Below are 23,702 nucleotides of genomic sequence, written 5' to 3'. Positions count from 1 at the left end.
GAAATTGATGAAAACAGGCAGTGTGGAGGCTGGAAATAGAGCCCAGCTCACAGCTAGAGCCTTTCAGGCCAGTGGGTCCTGAGGAAGCCTTAAGATGGCTTTGTGGGGGAAGTCTTCTCTAGCTGGGGAAGACTGTAAAGATGTGCACAACAGGATTGTTGGCACTGTCCCACGCTGGTGAGTTTCTCCAAGCAATTGAGTTAAAATACTTGGAAGAGACTCAACTTCTTAGAAGCTGTGTGAGCACCAAAGGTAAGCAAAACCCCTTAGTGCAGTCGCTGGGAGGTTTTCAGCTGCGTTTGTTTGAAATATACCACGTGCCATACGGTAAGAGTGCATTTTTATAGATATATTTGGGTACCTCGTGCGTAATACTGAGTTTGATTTGAATTTGGGAAGTTTGTGCCTTCCATTCGGAGAGATTACAAAAGCCTCAAAGACGAGAGAGCGACGCGGCATGATGCCAAACCACTGCAGGGGGGATGTTGTGTCCCCTCCCCACCTCCTGTGCCATCTGTCTTGTCGTCCCTCGGCGCTGGAGGCACTCCTCTTGTGTGTTAACAGGTTTAGTAAACCTGCATTTGCTGCGGTTTGGGTAAAGAAGAGTTAGATTTGCTTGTGACGACAGGAAAAAGAACAGCCCCTTCCTCCTCCCCTCCAAAAAAAAAAAGATGAGGAAAAGAAGCAAAAAGAGCTTGTAATGAAACTTAAATTCCCCTAGAAACATCGGGTTTAGACAGGCATCTTTAGAAGCTTGTTCTCTCCTTTTATAACACGAGCGATGTTATACGGCCACACTATATCAGAGCTGTGTGATGTGGTAGCAGCTCCTCTGTCCTGAGCCACTGTCACGCCGTGTAGCTGTAGCTTTGGTGTTTAAGCAGAAGAATATTTCAGCTCGGTGTCACCGTGGGTAAAAACAGAGGGTTAGCTGCTCTGAGTGCTTGATAAAGGGTGAGTTAGGTGTTTGCAAGAGGCATTCAAAGCTGCAACCACTGCACCAGGGCTGCATCCTGGCATCAGGAACAGCTGCCAGCCACGGGAAAGGAAGCAGCTGAGATGCTGCAGCATGGCTTTGAGGTGTGCACGGCCACGTGTGTTTGCACAAGCGTGGAGAAGTTGGGAGCCAGCCACAGACGTTGCAGATCCTCCTGAGGGACCCAGCTGCTGTGGGGGAAGCAGAGATCTGGGGGATGGCGGTCCCATTTGCAGGCTGAAGAGAGCCAGTTATTTACTCAACGTGTGCTTAGATGGAAGATGCTGAGATTAGATAAAAAGGAGAAAAAGAAACCCCCTCAAAAGCCTTCTGTTTTCCAGCATTGATCATAAAAACAGTTGTAAAAAGAATAAATCCTAAGTAATAAGTCTTCTTTTCTCAGCCATGGAGCACGAATAACGGAGGAGATGGTCGCAAGTGGAAGATGGTGGTGCCCCAAATATTCAAATCCTCCTTCTGTGACATCTCCACAGGGAGCCAGGCAATGTCCTCTTCAAGCCAGGTCACCACTAGGTATGGGTGCTGAGACCCAGTTGCCCAGTATCAGGGTCATTCTGGTCACCCAGGAGATCTTGGAGCAGCCCAACCCTTGTAGTGTCCCCATGGGACGTGTCCAGCTCCCACCCTGGACCTTACAGACATTACACAATTCACGTGGGGTCCTTATATTAGTGTATTAATTGCATTTGGTGATTAATTATGGTTCTCTTCATGAGGGTTTTAGTGTGTGTGTCAGCTGCAGGTCACCATGGATCCGTTCATCCCTGCTTTAGGATGCGTGAGCCCTCCACCCAAGGCTGGATTTAGGTTCGATTCTCTCCGTCCCCATGTTCTGCTGGCTGGGGTTGGTGCTGTTCTTGCCACCTTCTCTTCAGAAATTGCTCTCGACTCAGCTTTTTTTAGAAACACGCTTTCATCATTTATAATCCTAAAGGCTCTCCTGCAATGGAGGAGTTTTTGGCTGTTATTTTTAACTGAATGTTTCATTGATCTGATTTACAGCGTGAGCTGCCGGCTGCTGTATTAGCAAGAGAGCGGAGAGCCAAGCGTGGCGTGGGGCAGGGAGAGAGCAGTGTGGGGAGGTCTGAACTTACCTCCCTTGTCAGAGCTAATGCATCTCGGAGCTGCAGCCCAAAGATGCAGTTTCACATCGTTTTAAGCCAATATAAGTCAGGGTTTCTATTTATTTATTTATTTATTTTATTTTTAAAATTTTCCTTTAAGTGGCTCCATCTCTATTGCCTGTTTTGGTGTTGGTGTCCAGGCGCCTGTGTGGTGAGCCAGCTCCAAATTCATTCAAAACGAAACCCTACCAGAAATAAAATTAAAGGGATATAAAACAAAAAAGGCTTGGAATTTGGCTAGACGAGATGAAATTTTGAGCTCCGTGAGAGCTTTTTGCTCTTGCTTGGGTTTGGTTAGTCTTCTACTCACAGCTGAAGAGGCTGAGTACAAGCCACTGAGACGTGGTGGGACCTTGGTTGGTGTGGTGGGACCATGGTTGGTGTGGAGGGACCTTGTTTGGTGTGGTGGGACCATGGATGGTGTGAGGGGATGGAAGGCGGCTTCTTCTGGGCAATGCCATTGTTCATGACGTGGAGAACAAAGTGCCCATCACTGATGCTTTGCTACGCCGTGGGTGCAAACAAGAGCTAGGAGCACCTGAAACCTTCAACGACAGATCTGAGTGTTTAGCTTGGTTCTGACTAAGTGTGTAAATAAAACAAGAAGCATTAGGAAAGGGGTTATTTTTCTACTTGGTGAACCAGAAAATTAAATACAAATACAGTGTGTGGGGCCTGGGTACGGAAGTGAGAACAAATGAGCACTATTAAGTTGTTTTCAGGAGTGGATTTATTTATTTTTTTTATTGGTCTCAATTCTCTCACTTCTTTTAAGGCTTTCTGCTGTTGGTCTCTTTCTGCTTCTTCCACTTTAGTAGGTTGGCTGAGTTAATCACATCAAAGAAGAGATTACAGATCGCTGATTTCAGCTTTTCTCCTCTACCCAGCCATCAATGAGCCTGTTCATGAAGCACATAAGGGCTTAATATCTCAGTGCCCTCAAGGGAAATAGAGGGAAAATCAACAATTAGCTATTTTTTAGGGATCATCCAGTCAACCAGTTAGTATGTGTAGGGGTCCTGATTATTCACGTATGCTGCTTGCTGCCTGCCTGGTGTTTGGGAGGGTGCTATGGAGCAGGGATTGAGAAATTGGTGGGAATTGAAGCTGTGGAGGTGAAGCATCCATGGATACATCAGAGGTGTTGTGGGGACGTAGAACTGGGCAGCAGGATCATCATGGCAGGTGAAGATTTGCAGGAGAAAAGGGCAGGGATGCTCAGCTCCACTCTTGGCTTTGAGAACATGGTGCTCTTCAGCACTCAGTGCTGTGCAATGTGGAAATGTGTGGTTTTATTGCTGCTACGGCTTTTGTGGAGCAAACCAAAGACTATGATGTCAAGGAACCTGAACATGCAAGGTAGCACCTCCATGAGGTCAGGGCAACTGTCTTTGTTTTACAGGCCATAAGTTGTGTCGTGGAAATGGTGTCCATGCAGGTGGTCCAAAGCTGGAAAGGAAAGCTGTGTGAGATTCAGCCTGTCCTCAGTATGAAACTCTGCTGGAGTTTGAACTGAAAAGGAAGACAGTGAAGACATCAAAGAGAGCTGTCGAAGAGAAAAGACGTCTGTCAGATGCCTGCTGATGACAACCAGTGCAGACCTGTCTTCCATTCTTCCAACAATAGCACGTAAAGAGTTTCTCTTTTGCCTGAGAAGCTGCTTTCGTCAGATGATAGTGTTCAGGAGGGAAGAATTGAACTCTTTACATTGATTATCTCCTGTAGCATTTGCAGAAAGGCTGAGAGCTTAAGCCCAGCCTGCTCAGGGAAGCAATCCTTTCCACTTCACTGGAGGAAAATCCTGGCTACCAAGACTTCTGCGCTAAAAGGAGCGAGCCAGTTGGGAGACAGGAGATGACTCAAAACTGTTTTTCTTTGTTGGTATGCATGGCTTTGGTGAGGAGGAGGTCTCTGTCACAATGGGTGCTACTATGGATGGCACCAGTGCAAGTCTCATCTGCTTCATCGCAGGATCTTGTGGGCCTCTGAGGATGACTGCATCGGAGGAGAGGAGGGCTCTTGCATATACAGACTTGCTGGCTGCTTCTTCTGTTCCTTAAATGCCTAAATGAGCTCCTTTTTGTGTTGAGATATTATTTGTAAACTCTTTTGCCTTCTGCTGATTTCACTTTGCCAGCGACTTTTCTTGCAGCCTGAATGCAGCGTTCTTGGAACTGCGAAAAATATAGACTGTCTTAAATTATACCTCTTAGCCTCCATCCATCTCTGTTTCGTTTTGCAGAGGGATTGTGTATTATCACTTCTGGTTTGCTTTCAGAATTACGAATGGTCATAGATAAATGTAACTCATAGAAACTAGAGGACGTGGTTTGCTTTGCCCTGCTAAATATGTGGGAGGAAAAAAAAAGATTTTTCTTTTGTCTCCTGCTCACCTATGGCTTGGATAAGCCTCTCTGACTTGGCTGTGAATGAAGCTGTTTGTTGGACAGCAGAAATATTTAAAATAGAAAAAGCAAGCTCATGCAATAGGTGATTTGGGTCTGGTTTTGAAGTACAGTGGCAAAAATCAAGTAATTGGTTCAATTGAATTACACGTTTCTGTTAGTCTCCTGCTGCGCTTAGTTATGGTTTCAATTTCTTGATCAAGTGGGAAAGTAATGTGAATAGTGTCCGAGAATGACAGGTTTATGTTGGAAACACCTGTACTGGGTTTTTGTGACAAGGTTTTGGTAGCAGGGGGGCTGCAAGGGTGGCCTCTGTGAGGAGGGCCCAGCAGCTGCCCTGTGTCAGATCAGAGCCAGCTCCAAAATGGACAAATGCTGGTTGTGCTTCTAGGAGAGCACGTTTAAGAAAAGGAAAAGCTGCTGCACAGCAGCAGCTGGGACAGAGGAGTGAGGAAATGTGAGAGAAGCAGTCCTGCAGCCCCAAGGTGGGGCTGTATGAGGTTCAACAAGCCCCAAGGTGGGGCTGCAGGAGAGCAGGAGGTGCTCCAGGCATGCAGCAACAGTTCCCCTGTGGCCTGTGGAGAGGCCCCTGGTGGAGCAGGCTGTCCCCCTGCAGCCCATGGGTCCCACATGGAGCAGATCTCCACGCTGCAGCCTGTAGAGGAGCCCATTATATTTTATCCCCTTTTTTCTTTGTGTGAGTTGTGGTGGTGTTCAACTGCGTAGCAGGGTAAAATCACCACAGCACCATGTGTAGTCTGCTGGGTGGACACTGTGCACTTGGGAAGGAAGAATATGATCTGGATGAGGGGATCAAGTACACCCTTAGTAAGTTTGCAGACAACACGAAGTTAGTCATGAGTTGATCTGCCTGAGGGTAGGAAGGCCCTGCAGAGGGATCTGGATAGGCCGGACCGATGGGCCAAAGCTAACTGTTTGAGGTTCAACAAGGCCAAGTGCCGGGTCCTGCACTTGGGGCACAACAACCCCATGCAGAGCTAAAGGCTGGGGGAAGAGTGGCTGGAAAGTTGCCTGTTGGAAAGGGACCTGGGGGTATTGGTCGGTAACTGGCTGAATATGAGCCAGCAGTGTGCCCAGGTGGCCAAGAAGGCCACTGGTATCCTGGCTTGTATCAGGAATAGTGCAGCCAGAAGGGCCAGGAAGTGATTGTCCCCCTGTATTCGGTTCTGGTGAGGCCGCACCTCGAGTACTGTGTTCAGATTTGGGCCCCTCACTACAAGAAAGACATCGAGGCCTTGGAACATGTCCGGAGAAGGGGTACGAAGCTGGTAAAGGGTCTAGAGACAAGTCTTATGAGGAGCAGTTGAGGGAACTGGGGTTATTTAGCCTGGAGAAAAGGAGTCTCAGGGGAGACCTTACTGTTCTCTACAACTACCTCAAGGGAGGTAGTTGTCATGTAGTGGGGCGAGGATTGGTCTCTTCTCCCATGCAACAAATGATAGGACAAGAGGAAACGGCCTCATGTTGTGCCAGGGGAGGTTTAGATCAAATATCAGGAAAAAAATTCTTCACTGAAAGAGTTGTGAGGCATTGGAGCAGCCTGCAAGGAAAGTGGTTGAGTCACCATCCCTGGAGGTATTCAGAAGATGTGTAGATGGTTTAGTGGTAGACTAGGCAGTGCTAGGTTAATGGTTGGACTTGATGATCTTAGAGGTCTTTCCCAACCTAAATGGTTCTGTCATTCTCTGAATGTAGTCTTCTGACTTCTGCTTGTCGGGGCATCTGCTTCTCATGGATGGCTTCTGGGCAGCAACACGATGAAATTCTCGTGCTTGTCAGCCTACTTGAACACGAGGAAACCCAAGAGGCTGAAGTGGCCTCAGGTCTGAAGCAGTATTGACTGGCTACACTACTGGTAGCTACACCACCAGGAGTGACCTTGCACTTGGTGGGGATAACTCCTGGGATGCAACAAAATAAATGCCTAAAACATGAACCTCAAAAGGAGGATTTCCATCTGCTGTCTGTGCTCCATCTGCTGAAGAGCAGAAGATGCCTGATTTCTGGTGGATTTGTCTGTCATCTCCTAGCATGTCTTCTACCACTTACTAGCTGTGGTAGGGTTAGCAACTACTATCTGTTTACTAGTAGGTAAGCCACATGTTGGGTGGTCGCTAGAAGTGTTGAGTTGTGCTCGCCTTCTCAGCAGATGTATTAATTTCTCTTTCCTTTACTCCAATTTTCAGGGTGGTAGATATGTTGTATGATTTTTTTAGTATTATTTTTTTTCCAGCTGAGCTGAAGCTGCCCAACAACAGCTTCAAGTTACAGCTATGGCCGAAATGACAGGAGAATGGGGCTAATAGATGGGAAAGTCAGCAGGGACCACTGATGGTTCTTGTATCACTGTAAGTCTTTGTGGTGATCATCATCATGTTGCTGGGAGGCTGAGAAGGTGGTGCCCATCACCCTATGACCATGGGAGGCCATTTTGTTTAAGGGCAAGTGGCTGGAGGCAATGCAGTGGTAACAAGGATTACCAAAGGCTTCTTTGTCTCTTCCAGTGGGGAAAGAAAGACATCTTCTGTGACTTCTTCATCTCGTGACACAGCATCTCTGTCAACTTTTGGTAGCCTATTTGTGGAAGTACTCAGGAACATATTCTCCTACATATTCTCCCATCTGTCTTTTATCCCAAATTCACTGGCCTTGGTGTATGCTTAAGAATAGACTTGCTTTTTTGCATTATGTTGAGAAGGCAGTTAAGAATTTATTTTCTGACCCTCCTGCGTTTAGATGATAATATTTTTAGTATCTTAGATGATGGCTGTTTCTGAGTTGATTTGTAGTTTGTTCTCTCTTCCTGCCCCTTAAATGCAGAGAGGAAAACTTGACCAGCATCTTCCACCAACAGATATTTGGTGATGTTCTGTTACTCGGACCAGGTTGCCTGAGAGCCCTTGTTACAGTGCTTAATTACCCTTTTACTTTGCTTCTAAAGGACTGTATTCACGAATAGATGAACTATGCTTGTGGCTTTTATCAGTTCACAAGAATTTACACTCACTTGGCTTTTCTGACCCTGAAAAAATAAGCACTCAAAAAGGAAATTCACAATATTACCCTCCTGTCTACCCCCAAAAAATGTGAAATGGGGAGAAGATACTTGCTTCTGTGTGTAAACTAGATTATTTACTTACTGCTTTCTCCACAGTATCAGTGATTAGATGGGCTTTTTCTTTTTTTTTTTCCACTTCCTACACCTTAAGCTTGCTGGCAGATGACTAGGGAAAGTCTTTTGAAACCAGAGCTGAAGGGATGATAGAGGCAAGAGTATCTTCAACGATCCTAAGATTGTAGGACATTGAGAAAGCTTCCCATAAAATTGTATCTATTTGAGATCTGGTGTATCTCCTGTATGTGGTGTAGTTGGACCAAGTTCATCTGTGCAATCTTGGCATGGATTGGTGTCTCTGAAGGCTTAATGGTGCCTTTAATTATAAGCGGCCCAGGAATTGCCTGGTGAGACACAGGGTTCATTTAGCTCCAGAATCTCTCTTTTGGATGACGACCAGAAATAGTGTGCTCAAAAGACGAGAAAGTAGTGCCCTGATACACAAATGCCGTGATTATTTCTCCCTGTTTTTTTCTTTTTTTTTCTTTTTCTTTTTTTTTCTTTTTTTTTTTCTTTTTTTTTTTTTTTCCCTGATGGTTAATCACTAAGGCTGGCTTAAGCATTTGTGTTACAGCTTAGTTATGACAGCATTGGCTGGTCTCGTTACCTACTTCACTGTCCCTTGCATGCTTAAGTTCTTGGCCTTCACATCCTGTGCTCCAGTTTAATTACTCAAAAAAATGTCACTTACCTCTTGCATTTCACGATTTATTTTTTCCTGATTTTTGTGGTATGAGGAAGGAAGCTATGTAGTTCTAGATCTGTCGGCCCTAAGCTTGCTTATTGATTTTTATTTTTCGTTTCTGCTGTGTTTGGTTTCAGTCAGTTTTCTGAATTAAATTCATCCCTTCAGTGTGTCTCCATCCATCTCCTCCATCACAGTGGGCTGCTGTTGTTTTGAATATTTTCCATTACATTCCTTTGCAGAAGGCATCTCGTTGGCACAACAAATCCCAGTTACTTGCAGGTGACCAGCCCTGTAGATTTGCTGGCAAGAGTGGGAATTCCTTCCTGAACTCCAGTAAGAGGTGGTGAGCGTGGCCAAGTGGCCAGATCCCATCTGGAAGTTGTGATGCCAACCATTAAGGTAACCTTTTTCTGCTTTCAAGCAAACATGGAAATTGGAAGGATCCTCAATGTCTCTTCAGTGCCTTTCATCGTTTGATCTCGGAGCACTTTATTTATTCAGCCTCCTGGCGTCTTTGCGTGGAAGGGAGGCATTGAGAGAGAATAATTTATAGGACTTCGTGGCATGATGCCATTTTGTTACAGTGTAATTGCGCTTGAAATATTCAATAGAACATCGTTCTTGAGTTAATGGAGAAGATTGTCGCTGGGTTATGTCCCCTGTGATTTTTTTATTTTTTTTTACAAAGTCTTCTTGCCGCATGTGAGATAAATAAAAGATTTTATCCGTGTTCTTAATAGCTGGTATCAGAAGTTGAGAGCTCTAGTTCAAATATTTGTTGTTCTTTTTTCCCCCAAATAAGAATGTTTGATTAGTTTGTCCTTACATTTTTCCTCCTTCTCCCTTTAAATAATCCAAAAATCTGGATACAAATTGTTTCCCTCTGCCCACACGCTGGAGAAAACATCTATTTCCCGAAATAACAGAATGATGCTGTATTATTTGTTGTAGGAAGGAAAATAGCTAGTTGGAGGTGAACGGCAGAGTAAAAGTTGTTTGAGATGATAGGAATTACTTTTTTCTTTTTTTTTTCTTTCTTTCTGTCAGATTTTACCAGATGTAACTGACCCGATGATGGCCTGTAGGTGCTGCAGATATTATTTGGCTGGTGGAGGGGCAACAGAGAGAGGGCTGTAAGAGCATGAGAAGAATATTTCTGCATCTCGGTAGGCTACAGAGTTCATTTCCCCATCAAAGCATTGCTGAGAGAAGTGGATGCAGTTAAGAGGACCATTTTCAACGATTTTCAAAATCAGTCTGGGAGAATCATCGCTCCGTCTAGCTTAGGTAAAATAAAGGTGATTTGAGGAAGAGTAAATACTTCTATTTCTTAGAGACTTTCAGCAGGTGTTCATTTTTGAAAAAGATGAGCTTTGTGCTTCTTCGGAGACTGCCCCGTCGCTGAAGTTTCAGCGTGGCAGGGCTTTCTTGTTCTTCATAGTGTTCCTTGTCTTAATATCAGGGGAAGGAAGTACTCTCTGTGGTCAAAAAAGGATGCTGGAATAGGCAGACTGTCCCAGGCATAGGAATATATCTGCTGGAATAGGCAGACTGTAACTTCTTGTGAAGTTACAAGGAACTTTTTATCAGGACCTTTTGATGCATGATTATCTTAATATCAGGAAGGCTGATAATATAAATAGAGATTTCAAGCTTGACCTGATACATCGATACGATAAGTTAAAATGATGAACGGGATTGAGTTACTTGCTGCGGCTGCTTCCAGGAGTTGATTGATTTGAATTTCAGCTGGCAGGGCATTGATACCATTGGTAAGGATGTCCCTGAATTTGTTAATGCAGCGCTGGGGAAGGAGGAGCATTGGGAACAGAAGGAGATGAGAAGGTTGGGTAGATGGTGGTGGGCTGGCTTAGAAACCTTCTACAGATATTTGTTCTGCTTGTAGCAAAACAGTTCAACTAATACAATAATTTATCTTGGATATTGTGTTCCTGGTAGCAGTTGCTGTAGTTGGTGCATCACAATGTCTGTTTCTTTCTTTTTTTTTTTTTTTATGATTATTTGGGCTCAGAATTGCTGCCGGTGAAGAATTTTCAGGAAAAAATATGGAGTGTGTGGGCACTTCCACTAATGCTTTTTTGCTAATTTGTATTTTCTGGCAACGTTTCTGTTGGCAAAGGATTCTGTGGCCCATGGCATGATTTTGTCGCAAACCCAGACAAAGTGACACGCTCATCTGTGAAGTGCAAGACCTCAGCTGGATCCGTGCTGTTGAAATTTCCCTTCCCCAGCATCCCAGTTACGCATCTGAATAGTGGAGTAAATTGTTTTCCCTTCTCTTGTTGTTAGATCACACCATGTATAACTTACATTGTGGTTTAAATTGAGTCCAAAAGCTTTGGCATCACCGAAGATCAAGGTTGTGAACCTTCCTGGAGGAGATCTTGCCTGCAGGCTCTTGGCATTGACAAAGAAGCAGCATCTCAGCAGGGATAGGTATGCTGAGTAGTTAGAGGGTGCTGCCAAATCTCTTTGCAGGTACACACCTGCTTCGCACAGCTGTGTGATCTTCTGTTTCTTTTGACTCCTAGCCACAGAGCAGCTTCTGTTTTCAGCCCACCTCGGCTACCCCGTTCTCCATGCCAAGCAGATGCTCCACTGATCCCCTGAACTGAAGACTCTCACGTCATCAGCCAGATTTCCATCAGCCCTATTGACAGCACGTCAGTAATGAACCTTAGAAAATGAGATTTATCATCCCAGCTAGAGAGGGAGAGTTTTTCCATGGTAGAAACAAGGTGCTGACCTTTTTCTTGGCCGGTGTTGGTGCCGATGCCACTGGTGATCTGATAGCCTTTGAAAACCATCTCCCTGATCTAATGAGACCTTGTAGGTAATATCTAGGTCTCGTGTCTTTGTGAAGATGCAAGGGAAAAGGTTTATTTATTTTTTTTTACAATGGCATAGCACATAAAAAAATGCATATATACAGACACATAATACTGTTGTTCTTTCATTGACAAGTTAAAGTAGCAACAGGGGAATTGCCTGAAATAGAGCAGCAGTAAATTAAATTTATTTTGCCATTTCCTAGCCACTATAGGTCCAACTTAACCCCCTCAGTCCCAGCTTTCACTCTGAAGGAAGCGTCTCAGCAGTGGACCCCTGACGGGCAAGTTCTGTGGGAGAGTTAATTACTGCAGCTCGCTTGGGTAGAACTGAGGGAAGCCGTGGTGCTTTGGAGACAGCGAGGCGAACGTCCCTGCAAACCTTACAAACAGAAAGCCACAAAGGATTTGGCTTTCCGCTTTATTGGTTCCGCTGTAATTGGCTGTGGTTTTGTAAAAATAGCATCTCCTGTCGTCAATTTGCAATGGAGAAGACGGTCCAGTCCTGGAGCAGAACTAACAGGGTAGTGTCGTGAGCGAGACAGCCGTGATGGCTGAACAGGGAATATGTAAATAACAGCCTGGTTTTGGGTTTCTTTCTTTTCTATGATAGCTTTTGTTTTTTACAGAACGGCCATCACTATGCTTTATGATGCTTGTATGCTTGTAGGAGCCTTGCACTGTTGATGGAAACAGAGATTCACCCGGACGGGGTCCTTCCTTTTCTTCATCTCGGACATCCCGGGCTGTGTTAAGTGGTGCTAAAGTTGGAAGTGGGGACGTGGAGCCCAGAAGTGGTGACCAGGTACAGGGCACGGCAGCTTTTGCCTCTGCCCTCACCTCTGGGCACTGGCTCAAGATGAGTCATTTGCTGCTTTTCACTCGATTTTTGTCATCATTAATGCATCGCATTCTCAGTTTGTCCTTTAAATAATGCAGTTGTGTGTCTCTGTTGACATTAACCTCCTAGAAGCGTGTGTCCACAGGAGAGCAGCTTGTTTTCTCTCCAAGCATTCACCCCTATCCAAACACCTCATCTACCAGCTCAGCTTTACTTAACCTGTGAAGAATTAAAGCACCTAATGGCTGGCAGCATTGACTACGTGAATTAAGCCTTTTATAAATCAGTATTCAGCAGTCTCCAGCGCAGTGTGTGAAGGTAAATAGCTACTCCATCTCCCCCTCCTGCTGCTTCATGGCTCCGTCCTTGTGTTAAGTCCTCGGTAAAACTCCTTATTGTGTTTCCTCTGTAAATCCTGCAGGTTGTAACGGGCTCTTAAATCTCACCATTTGGGATAGAAATGTAGCTTCTGTGTTTACTTGTTTGCTGCGTTTAAGGGAGTCGTTTTTATTTGACCAGCTTTGTGCCGCTCCCTGTATATAGATCTTATTTATCCTAAAAACCTCGTCCCGTGCCAGGTGAGCAGGTTGGGAGGCGATGCCTCATTTTTATAGGAAAGTCAGGATTTAAATGCACTGATTTTCCCGCAGCTTAATGCACTGCTGCAGGGGTATTGCAGTCACCGTTCCTGTTTCTGCTCCTCGCCTATGCAGTGCGTGAGATCGTTGCATCCTCTTTCATCTTCTCCCCTGTCCGAGCAAACCCGTGTTTGCAAACACAGCGCTCGTGGCTCAGCTGATGCGCACCAACTTGCAGGGTTGAGCTTCCCTGATGGCGTGCCCAAGCCCGTGCTTTGCTACATCCACACTTACACAGCCTTCTGAATTACAGCCCCGTTTCTTCCCCTCCATTTCTTTCCAGGACTGTGGCTTTTTTTTCTGGGACTTTTCAAGAAAATAGGGAATTTCTTCCTACTCAGAAATCAGAGCGGTGTCTGGTGCTGCGAAGGCCTTTTATAAGCGCCGTGCAGCGCTGCTGCTGGGAACAGCCTCCCATGGCAACCTTCAGCTTGAAAGCTAAAATCACATCACCCCATATGACAGCTTTATTATTAGATTGGCATGTGAACCCTTCGGAAGGAGTCTAGGTGGAAGAAAGAAAAAAAAAAAGTTTTCCTTGACTCTGCCTTCAGTTTGTTTTTTGGATTTTATATTTTGTGATATTTTTTTTAATTGCTTTGAGGATTTATTTTGTTTCTTTCCCAGGTAAAGTAAAGGCTAGAAAAGTGAAAGACTTCGTTCTAGGTGAGGTTGGAAGATCTCATGCCATGAGGATGACCACCACCAGGGCAACTTCAGGTCCTCTACTGCTGCACGTGGATGAGAGTTGGGCTCAGGGTGTGCTATTTTGGGGGTCTGGTCTTATTTTAGGAGTGGTAGGGAGCTCTTGAGGTTTACAGTCTTGGACAAATGGATGACAACAGCTCAAAGAGAACATAGCTGCCTTCTATACAGCATCTAGTAGCTAGCAGGTAGCTCGTGAAGGCGTTAAATTGGTTGGTCCAACGTGCTCTGTGTGGCATCTTGGGCTTTTCCCTGCTGTCCTTGGACAGCGAGTGCTGTGCCCGCAGTCAGCCGAGGAGCAGGGCTCTGTAGGTCAAATTCTGCGTAAATAAATTGGTGCTGGGGCTGTGCAGGGGCTGTTCTACTCTCTCCATCCCTAAGAAGCATTTTGTTGACCAAGTTGAGTGTTTCTTCTGTTAGGAGGTTACAATTTCATCACCCTGAGCTCCTTGGGGCTCCATCAGCACTCAACATACATGAAGACTTCACTGGCACGCACGCTGTTCCTGTTGTCCAGCCTCATGTTGCATTTCCATGCTGCTTCTTGGGTTTGCTTCCTTTGACGCTGGGGGGCTTCAGGGTATGGATGAAGGTCCTGGAAAGTTGAGGGGCTCCGGAGAGCAGGCGTGGGACCAGGCTAAGACCATCGATAACAGCAACTTCTGTCATCTCCCTTTCCATGTTTCATGGTGCAGAGGTAGCCCTGTCTGCATTCCTGAGCCACCAAGCCCATGGGAGGAGCAGCATCCATCCTACTTGCTCTGTGTTTCTCCTCCCAAACTCTTCTGGGGAGGAAGAAAAGCTCGGGGAGTTATTTTTGGGTGAGGGAGAGGGGGCGGCTTTTCCGTGCTGGCTGCGAGCAAGACGCCAGCCAGACTTGAGCCTGGGGAAAGTTACGGTGATAAGGAAAAAGGGATGGAACCTGTGCGTCTGAGCAGGGTTTTAGAGCTGCTTCACTTTATCTGTGGCTCCCTTGGAAGCTTTTCTAACAAGCTTTGTGAGCGCCTCCATCCTCTTTAAGTCCTGTACCTCTCCATTCCCTTGCACTTTCTAGAGAAGCAGGGAGAAGTGACTCATTACACAGCCTACGAGGAAACTTTAATGAATAAATGCATTAAAAAAAAAAAAAAAAGAAAACATTTCTCCTGTCTGGGGCAGAGTGATGCTTGTGCTGTCATGAACCCTGAAAAAAAGTAGTTAGGCTGTTTCTTTTTATTAGCTTTTAATTAATTGAGTTACAGGAAATATTTTAGTGCTCTTGTTGAGACTAATAGGACTTTGGGACTAGAGCTGCGGGGTTGTTTTTGTTTGTTTTTAATTTGCGTGAAACCTCAAGAGCAAAATTTGCAAACCTCCCAGCTATTTCCCTTCTTTTTCTTTTTTTTTTTTTTCCCTTCAAACCTCTGAGACGCTGGCAGCAGCCTGCAGGGAGGAGGAGCAGATCAGTGCCTTGTGGTGCTTCTTGGGTATGTGGGGCACTAATTGGGGCAAAAAAGTGTTTTCTGAGGCATCCGGGAGGCGAGATGTGTCCCTGAAATCAAATATTTAGCTGCCTTCCTTCCTTTGTTGCTCGCGCGGAAGGAACCTCGGTGATGCTTTTCACTTTTTATAATAAAATAGCCCCATGTAGATGCAAGTTTTTAAAAAAATACACCTTGTGCATCCCCTTCCTTGGGTCTGTGCTGCTCGGGATCTCTGCTCACGACTCCTGAGCTGATGTGGCAACGTGTGGTTGGAGCAACGCAGGAGTTTTGCTGTACGGGGTCAGTTGGTGAGGTTGTTCTGGTGGTCTTAACTGAGTTTTATTTCAACTGGGTTTTATTTAAGGGGTGATCTTCGTTTCAGAGGTTCTCCTTGAATCCAAAAGCTCGTTAGCGCTCTGCTTCTCCTCCATAAGCTCCAAGTCTTCTTCTCTTTGTTTAAATACAGGAAAGCAATGTTTTCAAAGGGTGAGAAAGAAGTGTGGGTGCTCCTCTGAGATCAAGCCGATCCATTTTTATCTTGTTATATATCATTTTTACTTAATACTGTTATATTATTTCAGCTGTGCTTGGTTTTTAGATTCGATGCGGAGCTGAAGTTGCTATAACAACATGATGATTCATATAATGCTAGCAACAATCTGCCGGGATTTATTTTTCTATCATGACGACTTGGATGTTTTTGGTGGGGATTTCTGTCTATTTTCAGACAGACTGCGCCATTAGCTTTCTGGAGTGATTTACTTTGGATTACCTGTAGTTGTACCTCTACTGGCGTAGTACAGCTCGAGATCTCAAAGCACTTTCGCAAAGGGCAGCACCTTTAGGGCAGATTTAGGTTAGGAAATGGGGGTATGGGCACGTAGGACTGACTCAAGCACCTACAACACGTCAGGTGTGTGAGTTTCTGGTGCCTGGAACCTGTGCTCAGGTGGTTCTCCATCTCATGCCCTCTTTCAGAGGTACAGCTGATACACTGATTATTCTCAAATTCCTGATCTGTGTTCGTAAAAATTCAAGAGGCACAAGCTAAGAGCTCTTGAATTTCTCCTGGAAAAAGACCATCGAGAGCTTTGCTACCACCTGAAGTTGCTCTGAAGTCGCTGGGGAGCTATGGGTATATCCAGAGGAACTGATTAATAAATCTTCCTTTTTTTTTTTTTTTAATAGGAAAAAACACACCAGAATTAGCAACGTCTGATTTTCCCCTGGAACCTCTGTCACCTTCTCCCTCTTTTCTGCCCCAATATTAAGGGTTTCAAATAAAAAGGCTGCACATGAAGCCACTCGCCCCAGTGCCTTCCATGAAGTTGTGGGTTTTCCAGTCTCAAAGCTAAGGTTTTAGCAGGAACACAAGATTTCACTTAAAGCCAACAAATCCAGGGTTACTTGATTTATTTATTAATATTAGTATTATTTTCCCCATGCCTGTGTAGACCTGTAGCAGGACATGATGCCTTTTGGGAAAGCTTTTCCTCCTTGCAAAATCCTGACCAATTTTACAAAGATCTGGAGGTGGTGACGTGCTTTTGGCCAGCCTGCCCGTTGGCCTGGAGTCTCTTTATCTTGCCCAACAACCTGAATGCAGTTGATCCTGTAAAAAGGCGTGAGCTTTCTGTCCTGCCTAATTGTGTTAAATTGCATTCACATGCTAACAGAGAGCGACGGGGAGAGGGTGTTGAAGCCTGTATGCATTTTTAAATTCATAAATAACATTACAGGAGTGTCTAAAGCATCAGATAGCTGACTCTGAAGACCTTGCTGCAACGAGGCGATACAGATATATCTTTGAGAGCCGTCTTCCCCTGCGCTGAATCTGGATCCAGATCATGTTGCTGCCAGCTGTATCGGGAGCAAGGAGGAATTTTGACTGAGAAAACCAAGCTGGAAATGTGCCCTGGGGGCTGCAATATCTGCATCAATACCCAGCAGCGGTGCTGGAAGGCCTGGCATATCAGTGAGATCGAGTTTTAAAATGAGTTTTGCAGTTTCGAAGCGGGTTTGTGCTCTGATACCTGGTGTTGCTGCTGTGGGAGGACTTGCACAGCACAGCAAGGAGCTCTTGTCGGATCTGGCCTCCTGCATCGGGGGGAATGTCTTCTCCTGGTGCCTCTGCGCATGGTCCTTCTGATTCCCACTCTGTTTTTTCAATGAGTGGGTGTTTGGGCACCACGCTAAGAAGGCAGTAAAACTGGAGGCAATGAAAAAAATAAATAAATAAATGCCAGATGATGCTTTCTAGAGATGTATTCCAGAAGTTAAGAGCTTGTGAAGCAGGTGAGCCAACGTATTATATAAGCTATTGCAGGCATGATGATGGGATGTTGTCTTCACTTCCTTCCCAGACATAACTTCAATCCCATGGCCATATGGATGATTCTGACCCGACCCCACACCGTCTATTCCATGCACAGGTGTCAGAATCAGAGAATCATTAATGTTGGAAAACTCCACGATCATCTGGTCCAACTGTTCCCTACCACCAATGTCACCACTAAACCATGTCCCTAAGCACCAGGTCCAACCTTTCCTTGAACACCCCCAGGGACGGTGACTCCACCACCTCCCTGGGCAACCCGTCCCAATGCCTGACTGCTCTTGCTGAGAAGAAATGTCTCCTCATTTCCAACCTGAACCTCCCCTGGCACAACTTGAGGCCATTCCCTCTGGTCCATCCAAGTTTCTCCTTTGCACACAGGATGAGGATCCTTGTGTTTGGCTTGCTGGTTCCTAGGATGTTCCATTGGATGCTGCAATGAAATAGAGGAAGACTCCTGTTCATCACAGGCAAGACAGTCCTGCAGTTTTATTTTCTAATTCTTGGTACTTTTGCTTCTTTTTGCCTTGTTTGTGTTTTCTTATAGACACGTCACACAGAGTTGTGCCAACAGGGTTAAAGACTGGTGGCCATAGACAGAAGACCCAGTTCCTCTGGCGTGCACGTGCGTGTTTCTGTGCTGGGGAGAAGATGATCCTCCCTCTGAGTCACGCCATTCGTATTTCCTTCTATAGGCTGGTAAAAATTAGTCGGGAGACAGGGAAGAAATGGGAAGTGTCTCTGTATTTCAGGAGAAAAAGCAACCATTCCTCTGTGGCGGTTATTTTAGCAGCAGTTTGCATCTCAATTTCAACCCCAAAATACGCATCCTAAGTGCAGGCAGCTGTGTTTGCTGAGCCAGAAAGCGTCTGAGATGGTCTCGGTTTTCTAGCTGTGGTCCTGCTAGTGGAAAGAGACATGGAGAAACTGTCAAACGTGGACAAAGAAGTCATTTGCAAAAAAAAAACAAGCCACCAGACCTGTATTTTTGAAGGTGATGATATTTTCTTGCATTTACACCTTGCTATGGATATATCCTGTGTTCTCCAAAAAGAGATAACTCCTGCGATGAAACATTGTGAGAGGAGAGGCATGGTGGTGGAGCTGGGAGCTTGCTGTCGGGAATCTCTTGACGTGACACGGGGAAGTTTCTGCACCATGGATCTCCTCCTCGCACGCCGAATTTCAGGGAGCGAGGCGAGGCCAAGTGTACGTTTTAATTTTAGTTCTGCATGACAGAGGATGCTCGTGAGCACATCGTATTAACTTCAAAAAGCTCTTCGGTATTTTGGTTATTTTACTGGGGTAGCACAGTGGGTCAACTGGGGAATAAGCAAACAAAGCAAGGCTTTGGGGAATGCTGAAACTACCCATGCAGACATAAATTAGCCTGCGTACCCCATCAGTAACCACATGCAACAGGCAGCAGATACCTTCCTTAACACCCTTTCTGCCCCTAGGAAAGAGGTTCTGACCCTGAAGGATCTTTGCATCCGTGGTCTTTTGGGCTGTAGTTACTGGATCGGAAAGACTCCAGTTGTCCAGCTCTCTGGTTCAGCCATCTTCCGCTGGTCCCATCTGCTAATTCATCCTCCAGGAGGAGCAGAGTCGGTGTCACGCCAGCAGGAACTGTCGTAAGCTATTTTCACATCCAGTGCCTGGGCAGGGCGGAGGGAAAGGCACGGAGAATTCCCAGAAAGGCGACTGAGTAATGGGAGGCGATGGGTCCAGATGGAGGGGAGACATCTTCCGAAAAGGGCCCTTCTTCCCCTTCGGTTTCTTTGACAGCACGAAAACCTCACGTAGCCTTTGTGTGCAGGCGTTTGGTCGCTTGGGAGGGGGAGCTGGCTGCAATCAACTTAGAATTATAAAATCGTAGCATCATTAGGGTTGGAAAAGACCTTCAAGATCATCTGATCCAACCATCCCCTAGCACCAATGTCACCCACTAAATCATGGCTGATTTACCTTGGCACTGTCCCAGTTTCCATCCCGGAGGAGATTTAGCTTTTGGGGGATGTGTACATCTGACATGCGTGGTTGTGATGCCGATCAGGAATGTTTGTGGAAAACCCAGCAGGCAAAATCCTCTGGACAGCAACTGTATTGGACGTTGTACAAACAAGAGGAAATCTATGCCTCCAACTCGTTATTTTTTAATACAAATATCATGTTTGTGTGTTTGGATGACATTTTCCATTCAAAAAGGGAGGGAAGGAATGAGTATCACCCACACCCAAGGTGCTGGGCACGTAACTCAATTACTCATACAACTGCAACCTCATCATCCAACCATGAAGGATTTCTTCCACCAATTTCCTCGGTCCTGGCCACAATCCTGAAATTAATCTCACCTAAACAGTCCGTAGCGTTTCCTCTATCGGTGCAGACAGGAGTTGTTTCCTTACACGGCTGAGTGCATCAAACAAAAGAGAAAAGGAAAGAAGGGAGGAGAGAGAAAAAAAAATAAAAATAAAAGAAAGCTCAAATGCATAGGACATAGATGGTTGCATTTTCTTTGAGTTTTAGAAAAGGTTGTCACCTTCCTGATCCCAAGCAAGTGGAGGAGCATGTGGAACTGGAAAATAGATGGCCTTTGATCTTTTCATCGTAGTTTTATATCAGTGTATAGGGGTTGAAATCTGTAGTGAGTTTGTCCACCTAGGGAGAGCTGCTCTTCCTCCTGCTGTTGGAGGCTTTTGCACAATTTCTTCCAGCAGCGTTTGCTTTCCAGATGGATCTCTCCCCTCCGAGTCTGCTGTTTTGCTCTGCTGGGGAAAGCACACAGGCGTAGGTGGAGCAGATTGGAGAAGCCTCAAAGCACCTGGGTGACTGGTGAGCTGGGTGGTTGAGGTAGTTTCTCCCTCCCTGTAAACATTTCACGAGGAGGGAATGGCTTCGCTGTTTGGGTAGCAGATGGGATTAGGAGTTACTGAACCCCTGTGGGCACTGGGAGGATGAGCTGATTGTGTGGATCTTGTTGCCTGGGAGAGCTTGTGTGAGGCTTCAGGCTGTCGAAGTGCATGCTCCTGTATTTCCTTCTCCCAGTGGAGAATCGCTTGGGTTTTAGCTGCTCTTAGCAATGCCCTGCAGTAAACAGGAACGGTGAGAAAGTGACTGCTGAAATTCACATCTAAGTGCATCTCTCACTGACGGCAAGGTTCAGAAAACCAGTGGTCTCCTCTCTGCTTTTCACCATACCTTTCCTAAATTTATGTTCCTGGAGAGGAAGAGGCTCACAGCTGAAAGCACCTGTGTTTAGAAGTCACAAATTCCCCACTTTCAGCCCCTGCTGCTTATTTACCTTCTAAAGAAATAAAGGTACTTTTCAGGATGCCCAGCAGAAAAAGAATCCTAATAACCAGAGCTGTGATGGTGTAGCACAAGAAGCTGCACCTAGGGACATCACGGGTGGCACAAGGCTCCCTAGATTGCCACTTGTCTGCTCATAAAGAGCAAGGGGATGGAGGGAACGGGTCAAGCTGGGCTTCCTGGTGGGGATTTTCATAGGTTAAACGGGACCGTGCTTGGGATTTATGTCCTCTAGCTGTAACAACTCAGTAAGATCGGTGCCTGCGAAAACACCTTGCGCAATTTGATCTAAATCTTGATTAAACCTCTAGGCCAGTTGTCTGTAGCCTGAAGGGTGTGATAAGGTGTGTTTGTTGCACGACCTTTTGATGTTTCTCACAGCCAGCAGCAAGAAGAAGCCGATGCAGGAGGGGAACGCCTGCTGTCACCGCGTGTAATTGGCTTGGTACCTTCATAGGGGTCACCGAAGGCTGGCATTGCTGCTCTGGGCAGCTAGAAATCACTGTTGCAATTTTATCTCGGATTTTTTATTCTGCTTGGGGAAATTGCATCCATTTTTAAGCAAGCTTTGTATGTAAGAAGTATTATTGATACCCTAAAATATTATTGCGTTCAACAAAGGATGCTAAGCAAAAGGCCTTTTGTGCTAACAGCCTGATAAATGGGCGCTGCATTTTCTTGGTAAAGGAGTAAATTAAGAAATACGGCCTGCTAAATAGCTGTTGCAAGGTAGATGGATACCTGGAGGAATCCACCATTTATCTGGCTAATGCTCATCTTGCATCATCCGAGTGTCTGCAGAGAAAACCCTGGAGCTGTAGGCACAGCGCTTGGTTGCATCTCAAAATTTGCTCAGTTTTCAGTGGATGCAGGACTTGCCTCTTGGCAATACATCGGTATTTTTCCCTGCTAGGGGGATCAAGTGCTTTTATAGCCAAGAGGGGTTGCGTTTCAAGGAGGAGAGTTCGTGGGATAAAAGCTAAAAATGGGAGCTCTTGCAAGGTAGGTGTGTGTAAGCAAGCGAGAGAGCAACAACCTGCTGGTGAGAAATGCAGATCCTCATTCAATCAGGATCTTTGTGTTCTATCAAATTGAACATAAACGGAAATAATTAAGTGGGTTGTGGCCAGAGTGCTCCTCCCATGGCAGGACCAGACTCCTAAAGAAACCAGTACAGTTAAAGAAGTGATTCCTGTTTCCCACGATGGATTTCATTTTATTTTCCACAGGTACTTTGCAACAAACACCAGCTCTCTACCCGGTGTCTGCTGATCTGGATGTCTTGAAACTCTGTAGGACCTTTACAGCTTCGTGTCCCCAGTTTTTAAAAGGGAGATGCTGTTCCCGTACTCGGCAGTGATGTCCTGAGGATCAGCAGGTGGTTTTGTACCTGTCCAAACAGCACAGCTCAGACTGCAGGATGACACCGGAGCTCACACCTCAGTGGTGTCTGTGGTGTGATGAAATGATGGTGAAACAGTTTTCATCCCAGTACTAAAAAATCTTATGTGACCAGGAAGGACTTGGTGAGAGCATCTCTGCAGGTGTGGGCCATCTGCACTAGGATGAGGCTCCAGCAGACCCAAATGTTGTGTGTTTGCCTTGGGAAACGCATTATTCCCAGCTCTCAATCACAGATAGATGCTTCACCCTCCTTTTGATCGAGTTATGAACTGCTTTTTAAAAGTTTTGAGCTCCTCCTTCTCCACACAAAGCCTTCCTGGCCAGGCCTTTTATTCTTTCTAAACTCTCCCCAGACTACAATCCTGTTGGGAGTTGCTGTTTTAAGTGCCTGCGCTAACGTGATTAGAAATACCACTTATCTAACTCAATTAAAAAGCCACCTGTTTACCTACTCAGGCATAGCTGGTGGTCTGGCTAGTTGTCTTTTTTTCACTCCCACATCCTTGGCTCCTGTGCCAAACCAGGCAGTACACAACCGCCCTGCAGAAGCCTAGTGAGGCAGGGTTTGGTGATTTTCTGCGTGCTGATACGATGGCGAGGCCGGGGAAGGAGTCCCTGTGCGTCGTGCCTTAGCTTGACTCATAGAGAACAGCATTATCCTGGAGGTGTCTCAGCTGTAGCCATATTTTCGTGTTCCCTGCTGTTGTCATTGTGCTTGTCACTTGATGGTTTCATGTCTTGGATGTCTAGAGCTAGTTATGTACAGAAAAAATGAAATATGGATGATGGCAGCGCTTGGAAACTTGGGCGCTTAACGATGCCGTGCAGAAGTCCCTGAAATCGCTGAGAATCGCATTGTTGTAGGTTTTTGGGTTTAACTTCACATTCCTCATCTTGGAAACTCTTCCCAGAGTGAATAAAGCTTGGTTGGGACCCCACGTGGTGTGAATGGCAAGCATGGGATGGCTGGTCCTGCACCACGATGCCCGAGTGTGCTCTCATCTCCTGGGTCCTGGCGGTGATGCCTGCTGATGCTCAGGTCACCTCCCGGGGGGTTTGCCATCTGCCTGAGCAGCAGATCCACAAGGAGCAGCTCTGCTCTGCTGGCTTTCCCTGAGACTGTTCTTTTTACTTTTCCTTCCCATCTGGTTCACCTCCGCTTGGAGGTGTGGATTTACGTGGCTCATCCATGATGCCCCTTGAGACAGCATCTGCGATTCAGCACCTGCAAGGCTCGTGTTTGGAGAGGGAGCAGAGCTCTGCACAGCAATTCCTGCAGGCTCAAGCATTACCTGCAGGAGCACTGGTGCTGGCTCAGCAGGATGGGTGCCCCTTTTGATCCAGGTGAGGCTGCCCTAAATGTCACTGCCCATTGCCCCAGGATGCGTGAAGAGCATCAGTGGTGTTACTGTGCGCAACAGCCTCCCATCACCATGTTTAGATGGAGAGGGATGACATAAATTCCCTTCCTACAAGGAACGGGGCTGAAAACCACAGTATTTGGCTTTCAGTGCTAGCTAGTCGTGCTTTAAAATTCTGCTGAAGGCGTCTTCTCAGCTTTATAGCTTTCCCTTTCCATCTCTTGCTTTGACATGCAGTTTCTTCTGCGTGGCAGAAAGGACGGGCTGCGTGGGAATGCGGCCTCTAGGAGCTGCCTAGACCAGCGTGGTAGAAACCAGTTTGCAGCTGCTGTAGTCAAGATTTAATTTTTTTTTTTTAGGGTGGGGGTGGATGGACTGATGCGGCATCCCCGTGCCTTACCACGTCTTGCTTTGAACTTGCTCCCGCAGTGTGTTGTTGGTTGG

The 23,702-nt window shown here is 46.0% G+C and overlaps 1 protein-coding gene and 1 long non-coding RNA gene across 4 annotated transcripts in view; both read left to right on the top strand.

The window, feature by feature from the left end:
- Positions 1–23,702, top strand: part of TSNARE1 (t-SNARE domain containing 1) — a 454,966-nt gene that overhangs the window by 21,083 nt on the left and 410,181 nt on the right. The gene's annotated exons all lie outside the window — the stretch shown is intronic.
- LOC137851541 (uncharacterized) lies at positions 8,111–21,998 on the top strand. The gene is made up of 5 exons (XR_011093274.1): positions 8,111–9,637; positions 10,661–10,807; positions 10,903–12,004; positions 12,170–12,358; positions 21,723–21,998. It is a non-coding gene; the product is annotated as an uncharacterized lncRNA (long non-coding RNA).

This window comes from Anas acuta, chromosome 2 (assembly GCF_963932015.1).
Source record: "Anas acuta chromosome 2, bAnaAcu1.1, whole genome shotgun sequence".
In the NCBI taxonomy this organism is placed as follows: Eukaryota; Metazoa; Chordata; class Aves; order Anseriformes; family Anatidae; genus Anas; species Anas acuta.
The sequence above is the reverse complement of the archived record's forward strand: the minus strand, read 5'-3'. Positions and strand labels throughout refer to the sequence as shown.